The 14,949-nt window shown below is 44.0% G+C and overlaps 1 protein-coding gene across 1 annotated transcript in view; it reads left to right on the top strand.

Moving 5' to 3' along the window:
- Positions 1-4,180: 4,180 nt before the first annotated feature.
- Positions 4,181-14,949, top strand: part of LOC139102099 (uncharacterized) — a 59,714-nt gene continuing 48,945 nt past the window's right edge. Inside the window, exon 1 of the mRNA XM_070655765.1 lies at positions 4,181-4,569. The gene's annotated coding sequence lies outside the window, so the exon portion shown is untranslated. The remainder of the gene's footprint in view (positions 4,570-14,949) is intronic.

Raw genomic sequence — 14,949 nt, forward strand, 5'->3', positions numbered from 1 at the left:
TTTCGGGGAAAATCTGCAACACGGATAATTCGCGCTCTTGTTAAAGCGCCGTGACTCGAATTCGATCGCGCGTCACTCGTATCAAAAGAAATCCCTTTTATTATTTTAAACGCCGCTCTTTAAACTTTTTCTTTCAACGTCTTCTTCCGTAAAAAAAAAAAAAAAAATTGAAGGACCAACGACGACAAGATCGAGCTCTTTCTCTTCATCGATTTTCAATTCCCGTGTTATTTCTTTGCTCGCAGGATCTATCGCCGCTAATCAGATTACTCATGCCCGCATTCATTAGTTATCGATTATATCCGCGGGCAGTAATAAAACGTAATATCGGGCGTCCGGTGTTTGCAAAACCGAATCGATCGGTGTCTATTGCGGTGTTTCGATACGAAATACCTCGGCGGGTTATCGGATGCTGCACGCGCGATATGGTCAAACAATGCGTCGCGACGTGAGAAGAAGAGCCGAGGGCGTGCACTCGTCGTTCGCGGGATCGATCGGATCGAGGGGGGGAAAGGGGGGAGAGGCGGCTTTTTTGACACCCGATCGAGATAGACGCGGCTAAGTACACAAGAAAAAGTTTTTACGGGAGGGCCGCGGGAGTACTTTTTAAGGGGCTTAGTCACGTAGCTCGAGAGAGAGAAGTTCGCCGGTGATGGCCGAGTAGACGGCGAGTGCAACAGTTTGTTATCAGTACATCCAGTAAGTATCAATAAAAACGGCTGTTAGAAAGAAGTGGAGGAGAAAGGACGTTGTTCTCGCCGAGAGAAGCTGGATAAATAGAGATTCGCGGTCGTCGTCGCCGTGGTAACTCGACTTTCCTCACCCCCGAACTGTGAGCGGGAGGAATTTATGGAAAAATTACGCCGCAAACACCTTTGACACGTAAAGTGCCGGTCCTTTTGGACTACGTCGCGGTATCGGTGTCGGTATCGGAATTGCTATTTGCAGACAGATCCGTGAGAGGCATGAATTTATCGCGGAGCGAAATGGAAATCGGCAGATGGATTGACATCGTCGAGGCGAGTGCAAGAAAGTGCACTTGCGTTTCGCGAGGTTTTTGCCGGGAGAAAAGAAAAGGGGTCGAAAAGAGTCGAGGGAAAAAGAGGGGAAAAAAAAAAAAAAATTTCGCTTTTCACGAACTGTTCGCCCGGTTTTAATGAAAAATAACGCGTCGTCGATATTAAGAGAGTAAATTTCGTGGCGCGTTGAATCGGACAGTTGGATTAAAGAACTTCAGTTTTTGCTATTATTTGATAGAGAGGAGGGAGAGGGGGTGAGAGAAGGAAAAAGATATCGCCGGTGGAGAATATGAAACTTGAACAAACTCCATTTCCGCGTGGAATCCCACATGTCTATATACGGGGTGTTTCATAACTCGCGTGTCACATGTCGAGGGCTAGACGAATTAAGCCGAATCGAATTTTTATTATATTGTGAATTTCGCAACGGGCTGATGTTGAGGAATAATAATAAAATTTGCAGGTAAGTGCATCCTCGATTCAACGACAAAAGTTTACGTTAAGCGACGAGGTAAATGACGAGATAAGTGACGAGGTAAGCGACGAGATAAATGACGAGAGTTTCGTCGTACGAGATCCTGAAACGGCGAACTAAATGAAATGGCGCGGTAGGAGAGATTTTATGTTTTAAATTACGAAGTCTGGCCCCCCTTAACTTTTCACATTTTCCGACCTCGCGTTTCGACCTGTTCCCTGCGGAACTGCTCCGACCAACATCGATAATCTAATCCGAGTTTCCATCTCCGCTTATATCACAGGTAGGATCATGCACCGAGGAGATACAGCCGAGTTATCAAGTCCAGTCGCGAACTAATTTATTAGCGCGAATTCGGTCCGAGTCTTATGCCCACTAGGGTGCGGTTAGCGTTGCATTTAATCATCGTGCCGCCTTGGAAACGGCGAACGATGGTGCAGAATCGCGGCGGAATAAGAGAGCAGCCCGTTAATTTCACTTCGAACTTCCACCCCGCGTTTCGATTTATTTTTCCCAACGATAAAACGTCTACCGGAACGAATATCGGTGACTTAGTTCGAGCGCAACTGCAACCTTTCCCTTAAAAGTGGGATCTTGAACCGACGAGAGACTGCAGACCGGACACGTACCATTTTCAACTTAATTTGTACCGCCGACATAATTCTGACTCCCGCGCTCGTTAAAGAGTAGTTAGTCCATTCCTAATCATCACAGTCGCAATTAGAAACGAGGAATGAGCGAGAACGAGAGAGTTCTATATTAAAGTCGGTAGTATTATACGTATACATCGGGACTTTCCCTAGCTCGCGTTCTGCTCCCACTTCCGGCTGCAGGCCGGTTTGAGCCGGCGTCGATAATCTAATCCGATTTCCCATCTCCGTTCGTATCACGAGGAAGGATCATCGACTAGGGAGGGACAGCGAATTGTTAAGCCGGGTCGCGAACTAATTCCTACTGTTGGCGGAATCCAGTCTAAGTCTCGCCGGGGGATAGTTAGCGTTACATCTAATCGCCGTACTTCCTTTGAGAATGTGAGTTTTCAAACTTGCCCCGATTCGCCTTAAAATGCAATTTTCTTCGCGCTTGCATAACTTCGTTTTCGCTTTGTGTAATTAACACAAAGACGGCGTTTCGTCAGTAAGTGCCGTACATTGTTGTCTGAAGAATTATCTTTCGTCAACGATACGAATATTTGAAGAGAAGAAAAAATATTGCTCCGCTCATCGCCGTTTACGATAAATTTTTTTTTTTTTTTTAAGTAGAAGAAACCATGCGCGTGCTGTGTTTTAAGAGATCCGATTATAATATACAAAAGAAAAAAAATCATGCGACTTACCAATCTGCATGAGCTTCAGCGGAGTAGTAGAGTTCTGCCGGTGACTGTAACATAAAAAAGAAAATATTAATGTAGATTTAATGTCAGTTAATTAATGAGTATAATAAAAAAAAAATTTTTTTTTTTTTAATTTATACTTACTTAAAAGTTGCTCCGCCGATGCGTGATGCCCTTCCTGAGCCTGCTCCTCCTCTCAGATGGGACGTGTCGAGTCATCCTTCCGCGCACTGGTCACTCGCGGGATAGTCTAATGCGTCAATGCGTCCAGATAGTCGCGAATGAGACGGGTCGCAATATAAGATGTTCACCGCGCACTTTATCTTCCTCAAGCTCCTCAAAAATCGCTCCCTCGAAACGGGATGTGAACCTTAGCCGCGACGAAGAAGACGGGCGAGGTACGGATCTCACGCTCTGGCAAGGGCGATCGCCGGGACTCGCTGAATGTCGCTGAAGAAGGTCACGAGTGTAGCAGGCTGGTAACGTTGACCACGCGACGAAATTCAGGTCGGACGCTCTGTGCGCTGCGCCCACTACGTAATTTTGTCGTTCCGGAGCACTTTTTCGAGGCACGAAACGAAGCACAGAACGATGAGTGGAATGACACAGGAGTACTGATAACGATCGTTTGTTCCCCAGTCGACGACGCCGACACTTATTCGTACGCGATACTTTCCTATCCGCGACCGAAAATACGCGTAGTTGCGGAGCGATTACCAACACGTCCGCACGCTCGAGCCTCCGCAACAAGACTGACCGTGAGAGATTTCGGTACTTAGAAAGAAAGAGAGAACCGCGTAATAAGAAAGTGAGACAGTCAATAGGCGCGACGCTGATGGGACGTTGTCTTTCTCGCTCGGAATTCTCAGAAGCGCTGAGCTGGCTGAGCTGAACTCCGTCTTGATTTGTTTACGTTTTTTCTACGCGCTCGCCGAGCTTTAATCGAAAAAAAATCGCCGCGATAATCGACCGTCATACTTTCGATCGTGCGTCTCGCGAGTGACAATGTTAGTGATTAGTGACAGTGACTATTAAAATGAGCAGGACATGGTGACTGAGAGAGAGTAAAAGGACAAAAAAAAAGATAAAGAAAGCGAAGCTACGTGGCACGGAGGCGAAGAAAGGATCGTGAGAACGGTGCACGGAGGAAGGAGGTGAACCAGGCGAGGGTGGTCGCGGACACGGGGGTGGGAAGAGGCTGAAAGGGAGTCTCGCGGGGCGCCGCGGGGAGGCGCGGATGTACCTTGGTGTGGGGGCGCGCGGTGGTGGACGGGCGCAATAGGGATGCTGCGAGAGAGGTGTTTCAGTCGTGCGACGGCTCTCGTCCTGGCCAGTCGATCAAGTTCCCCGTAACGTCCGAGGGTCGTGAGATCAGCGTCGCGACGCGGCGAGACGCGCGCTCGTCCGTGCCCGCGCAGTTTTTCCCGCCGTGCCTGAACGAAAGGAGCGCGCGTGTAAACGCGGGAGGACAAAACGCCAAGCCTAGGCTGCCGCGAGCAACCACCTGTGTCCGTCGTCGCGATCGCGCCCTCTCGCGACAGCGCCGTTATCGCCGAGTAAGTCCCGCGGCCAGTCGGCGGCGGAAGTCCGTGTTAAAAACCATCCGTCGCCAGTTCCGAGGGTCAGGGTCGTCCGAGAAGAACGCAGTGCTCTACGCCGCCAGCCTATCTCCGGCCGAGTCTCGAAGGAAGTCCATCACCTACCCGGGATCGCCGGCGGTGCGGGATTTTCCTTTGACGAAGGTAAGCAACGCCTTGCGTTATGCTAATGTTACGCCCGGAGTCTCTCGCGGTTGAGTTTCGCGAGGAGAGTTTGATCTCGCCTGTGCGAGACGCGGGGCGGCAATAGGAGGAGGGGGGAGGAGGATGATGTTCCGCGCGTCGATTTGCCTAACGAATGCCGCTTTTTGCGCCGCGCCGAGCTCCGTCCGGAGTTATGAGTTGGGAAAAAGCCGTTGGACGCGCGTTGACCGCTAATGCGAGTTCTCATTAACGGCGACATAAATGGCCGACTTCGCGAGACGATAATCGCCGAAGTGCGCGCGCGGAAAAAAAAAGAAAAAAAAAAAAGAAAAAAAGAAGAACAACGAAATTTCCCGGTAATTATTACTCATTTTGCCTGCATTCGCGTTCGTTGGATTTTAGCAAGGTTATTGTCAATCGATTTCTCGGGATTATAATTTTATCTCGGCGTGTTTTTCGCGCATCGCATACGAACACTTCGGCGGGCGAGATTCTTCCCGGGCCTGTCGAAACACGAAATTTGAATTGCAACGAAAATGCAACAGCATTTAGAAACTACGCGATCACTTTATGCGTTTATGCGCGGAATGAGGATCCCGCTATTTTTGTTGCCCCTGCATCGTTTCGACCTCTCCCAATATGAATTACCACGAATAATTTTGTCAGAGCGGTTTTAATTACTCCGCCAGATTTAAGTTAATTGCTTTTCCCATTTGGCAAAGTAACGATTGATCGGTTGTTCGCATTCTGATTTTAAGTCGCCCCGAGGTTCACAATTATTTAATTTATTTTACAAGAAAATATTTCCGCGGCTCTTCCGTCGATTATTCGTAGCGAAAGCGAGATAAATATTTTTCATGATTTGTTAAAGCAAACCTTGTGACCGGGGAATTAAAATGCGTTGGAAAATTAATATTGTGCAATTGTGAAATTTGATTATATTACATAAAATTAGGGCAAGCACGTCTACTTTTACGCGAAATTTCAGGTTATACAAACATATTTGTATCGCAAAATGTTAATCGTTGGCATTTCCCATTATGCAATTTGCAAAACAAAATAACGTCGAGCTAAACTCATCGCAATAATTAAAACATCGTATAACATTACGCGCTACGTACAATTAATATGTATAAAAGTTTATTTTAATAACTCTATAATTCCGTTTTTTTTAAATCGCCAAGGTAAAACTTCCAAGTTGAAAAAACGAATGTAACGTAACGAATGATACCTGAAAAGCCCTTTTCGAGAAAGCTTATTTTTAATTTAACCTGAGAGCAGTCGCGTGAGGGGGAAGGGGGACATAATAACACCTCAATTATTTTTACTATTCCATAATTACCCGAAATAATGATTTTACCGACTGCCTTTTTTTTGTCTACCTTCAATGCACGCTTTACGAATCTAGCCGTGGTATTGAAAGAGTTTTTATAATGACTAACGCATATTAAAAGTCCCCTCGGGGTTCATTTTCTAATAAAATTTTCCGTAGAAAAGAATTGATAATTTCCTAAATTATGATATTGCTCTCTGAACTTCTAACTAGCCATTCCGATCGAGAAAAAGAAAAAAGAAAAAAAAAAAAAATTGTGGAAATTGTATTAGCTACGTTAAACATTTTCTATCTAATTCGCGTAATTTTAAATTCTAGAAGAAAGCTTTTTAAAATCTATTATACGATGTCCTAGCGTCTCGCGGATCGATCCCCTTGTTTAACATCCCGTGACAATTAATATCACGACGCTTTTGTTTCAATTCGGAGCGAGGGAAATCGTTGAAATATCGTCCCGGCAAATTTACGGTAATCGTGGACAAGTGTTTTTGAGCTGGCGCTTTTTACGTAGCTTTTCGAAGGGGCGCGTTCGTTAAATTTCCCGAGGACATCGCTCGGATGTACGTAGCTGCGCGGTAATTACTTTCTCGTGCCGGACCCGTTTTTTTGCCACCCGAGAACATTGATCAATGGGGCTCTTATCTCGCGGAAAAACAGAGAATACGAAGGTGCAAGCGGAGTACGTAGCCGGGTATCGGACGGGGGAATGCGGGCGTTTCTTCTCGTCTCGGAAAGGATAAAGAGACCTAACGTATCACGGCGATTTGGGTGCATAATCAATTTGCTCGCATATCCCGCGGATTGGCGGGAAGGGGGCTCGATAAAGCGCGACGGCGTTTGATCGCGTGGGATCGGCCGGAAAAGCCGTCGACGGATGCTGCGCAGGCGAAATCTCGGGCTAACCGTGGGCTTACGAGGCCCGCGTATGTTTGTATTGTACCCAGTATGTACCGGTATACGGGAAATAACTTCAACGCCGCCCGCCGTACCGGGGTAGTTCCCGAACAGACGAATACATTTTCATGGTATGTAAAATATGGGGCGACGGTTACTGCCTCCGTGAATTAGTGAACACAGGTTCCCAACCCCGCGTATCTCGGCGAGTTGATGGTGAATTCCTGCCTCGCCTCGGCTGACAACCATAATTCACAGTTCACGGTTAAACGTAATCTTAACCCTTTCAATCGACCCTTCGCGCAGCGACGACGTAATATTCAAGCGACGTTTAAAGGCACGTTAGCTTGCCAGAGTAGTCCAATCGAGCTTGATTTTTGAACGTTTGATATCGCAAGATAAAGATTAAGAAGCAGGCTGGAAGAAATTGCATGTACATTACGTTTCGTATATAGTTCTGTACCTAACGTAGACTTTCCCATTTTATTTTGTAGGCTAATCTTATACAAGATAAATTTATTTACAAAGAATATATTTTTTTTTTGTCGTTCAAAGTAAATTTTGCTACCGCGAGGGAAAAATATCGCGTTATTGTGGAGTTTTCCCCAAAAGCGTATTCGCGACCGTTGTATTTATTTGTCAGACGGTGGAACATCATTTTCTCATGAATGTCTCGCGGATGTGATTTGTAGCGGTTTTTTCAACGCGTGTTCGATTACAAATAATAAAGTACGTCTTCTGGACGATGAAATAAATTTATCGCCGCGTACGTGAAGTCACGATTAACCCGTGTTCATTTGTCTTATGTCCCGCGTGCACGAAAACCCTCGAATTTACTTGCCGGCGAGATAAAAGCGGTTAATTTTTGTAAAGCTCGCAACGTACAACGTGGCAGTTTTTAAGGGTTTATTTCTAACATAATTAGACTAAATAGAATTAGCTTCCTTTTTTTTTTTTTTTTCTCTCGTGCCAAAGGGATAGAATAAATTTTTATGAATCGCGCTAAATGCAATCAGCTTTCGCGAATTAAATGACGCGGAAAACAAAGTCTTGTGCTTCGTAATATAATACTGCAAAGATTTAAGCGAGGTGTATTCTTCGGCACAGGTACACGAGAGTAAATATTCGTAGAGATAACGAGCTCTGATACATAAACAAAGGCCGGCAGGCGGTCGTTTTATTGTCTCGCGCCCGGGTAACTAAGTATGCGAAGCTTCGTCCATATGAAAAATAAGCCGTATTTTTAATGAGCAAAACTATCGGCCGCGCGACTTACGTTTCTGCAATTGATAAATTTTATGCGGAAAGTTTATTTGTAAAGTTAACACTTTTCGCGCAGAATACTTTTCATTACTTACAACGCGGCAAACTTTACTTCTTCGTCTTCTGCCATTTATATTTTATTATACGCGACAGGATAACGATAACAAAAAATTATAAAATAATTAAAGCTAACGAAGTGCTTTATTCTCATTTTATTTTATAATTGTTTTTTTTTTCTTTTTTTTTTTTTAACAGAAAATATATATGTCTCTTCAAAAGATTAGCTCAATTTAAATACAGGCACGTATCTAGAAACAACCTTATCTGTAACTGAAATATTAAACGAAAATATCGGCGTAATGAATTTATATTGGACATTATAAGTATATATAAATTCTCTACGGTAGCGGAAAACGCTTCTCTAACGTGTTTCACGAGATATTAACATTAAAATTATAATGTCATTTTGCCGCACGGGGCAAACGATAAAAACGATAATGGCATCATTATTAAATTCCTAAAAATGACGAGAGATACGAAATTGAAGGAGCTTTCTAAAGTTTTCACGATTTACGTATTCGTACGACGCAACGTAATTAACATGTCAATCGAATAAAATGATAACGGAAGTATAATTCGTGATTATCCGAGATACTTCGATCTCCGGTTCTTTCTTTCACTTAACTCTTCGCAGAAATAAATGAAAGCGGTGCTTGCCTTCTCTTTTTCTTTCCGAAAACGCGCGCGCTGCAAACTGCCGATATTAATTACTGGTTTCATTATGTTGCACGTTTCGCGTCGCTAGCCGTCGTCCACGAAAATTTCAGGACGACGTTTTACGGCTCGTATATTTTTTATCACTTGTAATATATTTTTTTTTTTGTTCCTTCCGTTCTACGTTAAGCGGTTGACCGAGTTTTGCGTTCTACGAACAGCCGAGCTTCATGAAGGTAATCAAAATAACGAAAACACAAGGCCGAATTAACTAGACTGAAAACCAGCCGTCTGCCGTCGCCGTTATTGTCGCAAAAAAATGTTTCCAATTTTTTTTTTCCCTGCTCTCCCTTTACTCGGCTTCTTTCATTCGCGTGCACGTGACGACTTACGACTCAATGGTAGTAATTACATCCCCGTTTGCGAACCCGGGACTCGCTTCATCGTGCACCTGAGATACGACGCGCTAATTACGAGTTTCACAAATAAGCCGGCGTGGCCATTAATTTTCGGGATAATTAACACGGGGGAGCGTCGTGCTCTTAATTCTCCGTAGCGCCTAACGCCGCGCGATTTCGGTGTTACATCAGCGTGCGAGTTATTAGATTTCGTCCGACATTGTAAACCTATCGGTGCATACTGCAAACACACACGACAACCTGCGCGCGAAGATCCTCTAGCGAATCGATTCATTACGGGGCCAATTCCCGATGGCAGCCTCTGCTTAATCGGCTGTGCTTAAGCAATGCACCTCCCCCGCACACGGTTACATCGCGCTAAAAATAAACAGGCGTTCGCCGACCGAAATTTTCGACCAAATTCACCGTGCGCCGTAACGGCATATTTAGGCCGAGGAAATATACGCGATATCCCCGTGCTCTCGTTGTGCACTTAGCGTCAAATATGGCCGGCCGATTCTAAACATTCGTTCACATCGAACCGGAGGGGGTTGCGCAACCACGTCTAGCGTTAAATCCGAGATGGGAATATGAGCTGAAGACCTCATGTACTCGTGTGTACACAGCGCGCTATCTCCTATAACGCAGCATCTCCTGTAATGTAGCGGAATAACGTCCACTATGTACCAAAGTCACGGAGGGGATGCGAATCAATACGAGAAATGTTCGAAAAATGTCAAATATTTTCCGGGCTTTAGTCGATGGAATCCAAAGTATAAATTACTATTTTGTTTCAAGATTTCTTTTTTTTTTTTAATTTTGTTTTTAATTTACAAAGAATCACTGCGGCGTTATCGAACGAAACGTGATTTATTAAAACGGGATTGCGTACGCTAATGCGCGCGTTATTAGACACTGTGCGGCACAATAAGCGCGCGAGGCTTTATAGAAACTGTGAAGGAAAAAAAAAACCCGCGTTTCCTATATTACTTAAAAGACGAAAAAGACAGCAGCTCGCATTGAATGCGGGCTTTTGTCCGAGAATGGCACGCCTGAATTTTTTACGACTTTCCGCCTTATTGGGTTCCGTAATTCCTCAACTCTGTTGAAAGCTTTTAGTTGGAGGTTTCTCTTATTAATTGCAACGGTATTCGCGCATGTGGTCCGACAGCGGAAAATTAGCCCTTTTCAAAGACACGATGAATTATTTCACATTGGCCTATATTCTAATTGCGTTGTCGAATTTTCAAATATAGATACATACATATAACCCACATCCTGAAATTATATTAACATAGGACTTTGTTTTGTCTAAAAAAAAAAAAAAAAAAAATTAGTTTCCTTTATTTTTACTTTTTTAAGAATAAATATTAATATATATATTAAAATAAAAAAATATTAATTTCACGAAGCAATTATATTCATCGTGAATTAACGTTCACGTAGAAAGAATTATTATTCTGGATTACTACGTTTATCCGCGTTACTTTTTTGTCTCAAGTATTTTATGCGCTTATCTCCTCTTATGATTAAGATGCAAATTATGCATGTCACTTGTATATGTAAGAGTTAAGCTACCGGATAAATACGATCCGGAAAACTGCCGTTATTATATGGAAAAGCAAAAACGTATTTCGCCGAACAAATTGTTAGTCCTGTGTACAAAGCGCGAGCGCCGGAGTCAAACGCGGAATTCATCCCGTACGAGAAAAAGCAGGCAATTGAATTTTTATTCTTTCGCGTGGGCGGCGTATTTTCACCTTTATTCATTTACGGGAACCACGCTGGCCAATAGAGTACAATGAACACGGCAAATTATTGGTCGGAATTACCCCTTTTTTCCGCGCGAATCTCGAAGCGTAAGACTCAATGAAATTACTCCGGCGTGTTCAATGTATTTAACGATCGGCTGTTGCAGCACGTCTATCGATTTGTTACACTGTTCGTTAACGGCGACTAAAAAAGGCTATTAGATTTTTTTTTACAAAGAAAAGAAAAAAAAAAAAATAAATAAATAAAAAATAAAAAGAGTAAAGTTGTATATTTAAACGTCGTTAACCAAACAATTTTGTACAAGTAAGTGTTAAATTCGCGTACTTCGTTTATAAATACAGATCGCGAAGTTAAGCCATCTTGCGTGAACCGCCTTGTCTGTCAGATTATGATAATAAATGGTTTCGTTGTAATATGCATATCGCGGGGGGGTAATCTTAGCGGACTTAACCCTTTCGAGCTTAGTGAGTGACATAATTCGCGCTACGTCTATCATTACAGCTTACTTATCGGATGAATTATTCTTAAGGTATCATCTTCAACAGACAATCAAATGTAATCGTTGAACTTTACAAGCGCGGTCAGAGGCGAGATCAGCACGTTTACTGCCGACGTCATATTTGAATGATATATACGAGCTGGTTTGTGCACCGTACACCGTCATATATCAGGGTAATCAGAGATTTATCTCCGTGCTTTACGTACGAAATAACGATTTCTTCTTATTGTAAGTTTTATCTGTCATCTCCATTTCACGATTAAACTTTCTTCTTTTTTTTCTGACGAGTATATTCTCACATCAGTTAGAGAAACTAAAAGTTTCTTTTACTTAGAAACGCGTCCATAAAATTTTTTTACGTATTTTAACGACCTGCATATTTTGATAAATCGAATATTCAAGCAGAGACCGATTCGCGCGAATTGGCAAAAGGGGTCCAGTTACGCGAAACGTGCACAGAATTCATATTTAAAATCTATCAAAATATTAAAAATAAATTAACTTTGCATATAAATACACGGGACGCGTTCTACGGGAAATAAATCCAATGCGCTCAGGTTCAATGTGTTATGACCCACTTCAGAATTTGTCGCCTACATTTTTTAACACCGCTTCACCCTTTAACGGCCCACATTTCGCCGTGAACGTGTTAACCCGACTTTGCCATCACGGGGTGCCGGCGAAACCACCGCAGAACTCAACCCCCTTGTTGCCTGCGTATTTCGCGACGCCGGCAGACCATCGGTGGTACCGAATAGACTTCCGTTGCAATTCGTTCCCAACTGGTGGAGAGAAGGAGTCGGTCGAGGTAAACCACGTCTCGCGAAAAATGCCCGATGACGTTTTAAAAATTCACGACTCGGCCCCGGGAAGCTTAGTCATTAAAACGTCGTTTTCGGGGATGTTCGCACCGGGGGCGGGCAGACAATTAGTTACTGTCATAAATTACCATTACGCGGCGCCGGGGCTCCCAGCAGCCGGTCCTTTTTATTCACCGTCCTGACTCCTGATACCGGGTTAATGAAACGATGCGCGAGCACGGCGAACTGCGATCGATTTTAGTTAGGTGCAGGCGGGTGTCACATCCGCGCGTGGATCGTCTTATAATATGCGTCGCGGAAGAAGGATAGCCCGGGGCGAAAAAGGGCAGGGCACAAAGGCGCGGGAAGTGAATTATGACGGGAACGGTATTTTCAGGGTGTCTGAAATAATTGCCCGGCCGACATCGGTACGCGTTAATGAAATTAGGTTACAAGTCATCGGCGCAATCGATAATCTAATCGCGGCTTATCGTAACGCCGCTCCGATCGTTCCCGTAAATATTTAATGACGTGAAACATAATTCGGGCAATACTTCATATTAATATTCATTTATGTATCGGACGAAATCTGCAAATAAATATTAATGTCGTTTGAAAAAAATTAATTTGAATACAGCATTTGATAGGGGTTTACGTGGAGGATAATTCCGTTTGAAATATTGTTGGTTTGGATGCTCGCAAATCGGTAAATCGTTAACGGTTATCGTTTACTACTGCGCCGCTCTAGCACGCGGTCAATGTATCGGCATGTGAATTTAATGTTTTGGGACGTTATCACCGGAAGAACTCGCTAATGAGCCGGCCAGAGGAAACGGAGATATGTCGGGGTTGACCGGCGCGAGGGTATATTACCGAGATACTGTTTTTCCGGTGACAATATCGGGGGTGGAAACGCGCCATTGTCCTTTAGACCCAAATAAATCTAAGCTCACTCGCGAATTATTCGCGCGCATAAATCTTCAATAAGTATTCTGAAAATTCTTTCAAACGTCGCGTCAGAACCTATCGCTCGCTAAATTGAAAATAAGATTAAAAATAACGACGCGATTGCGGATATTTGAAATTTGCGTTTCCATCCGCGAAAGAAAAATCGGCTGTTCCTTATCGTTTATTTTAATATCTACGTTCAATTTTCTATTTCCGGTAGAATAGGAAATCTAATTTAATTTAATAAATATTTGTGGGTACAATAGATCGCGTGGAATTCTAACAGATCGCGAGATACATTTTCCAGGGCGGCAGCAATTAGGTGCACGTACGTCGCGCGTATGTTCTACGTTATTAGCTCATCGACCGGTTGAAGATGAATTAAGGAAAATTCAATGTTCATGTATGTAACGAGGCGAAGGAACGTTTAATTACGCGAGCTGAGAGCAAATCGCCGCATCGTCGAGTTGCCCGCGTTCGCGGTCGCCGAATTTGGGCCGTACATTTCATTAATGAGACGGGACGAGTGCCGTGCGGGGAGTACGATTAAGGTTTGTAACCTGTGGTTAAGCCTCGGTGGGTACCGGTCGACACGCGAACGTCAGCCACGTACGGACGCGAGCGCACACGCGTAAGCGCGTGCATGTAAACCATTGGCACAGGAATCGCCGAAAATGGAAGCGAATTATCGAATTTTCGGGATATTGGCAGTCGAAGCGACGTTCGCACGCGTTCACAGTTTCGGGAAATGCAGGCGTGTAAGGTCCTTCTCCCGAAGGTATTCCGTGCAAGTTCTGTTTCGACAAAAGCTTACCGTAAGCTTTGAATTTTAATCGCTCGTCGTGTGGCGCGGTTGAGTCGAAATTTCGTTAAAGCAACGGCATGATAAAAGAGTTATCAAGTTGTCCTCGCAAACTGCCGAAGACGTCCGTGCCTCGCCGAGGGTAATAAAATTATACGGAGGAATATTCAACGGTTGGAGCTCGCCGGCGTTCACCGGTGTCTTTTTGGACCCCCGGGGTATATCCCGAAATCATTCCGAAGGGCCGATAACTTTAAGACTATTTAATATCGCTTTGTTTAAAATGGAGCTCGCGTTTATTCGATGATGTTAGTCGAGCGGCTTTGAACTGGCGGCGGGTTAATACCTTAGGATTAACACCCAAGCTTTATTGGACCATTGTAATTAGCAGCTGAGCACCTGTTCGTTCATTTACGAAATCTGGGAATGGAGGGTGCGTTAGATTCGTGTAGGTTTTATTAAATCATCCGACGGAGTACGCGTGTTATAATTGCCGTCGTCCAAACGGCCCGATCACTCGTGTTCACGAGCGACCGCTTATTAACCCTTCGCCGTACGATAACGAGACTCAGAATACGGAATCTGGGCCGCGCATGAATAACAGAAGTCGCATTCATGCCGAACATAAACGCGGCTTGTTTGTCTTGGCACTCTATAGATTTTATGCCCAAATTAAATCGCTGGCGTACGGCTAAGTTACAGCGCTTCAAATGCTTTTTCGTTGCAAGCTTCCGAAATTCAAATTGGCCCGCGCTACGATAAATATTCCGGTATATTTGTTCCGTAAATCACACGGCGGGCTTTTGCAAAGCACCGACGCGGGAAACGTCATACTGCGAGTAACGAAAAAAAAGAAAAAAAAAAAGAGAGAAAGAGAGAAAAAAAAACAAGCATCCGTTGCAGTGCATATGCAATTTTGCACGTTGCCGGACAAATCTGTTGTTTAATACGCAACC

This window comes from Cardiocondyla obscurior, linkage group LG04 (assembly GCF_019399895.1).
Source record: "Cardiocondyla obscurior isolate alpha-2009 linkage group LG04, Cobs3.1, whole genome shotgun sequence".
Classification (NCBI taxonomy): domain Eukaryota; kingdom Metazoa; phylum Arthropoda; class Insecta; order Hymenoptera; family Formicidae; genus Cardiocondyla; species Cardiocondyla obscurior.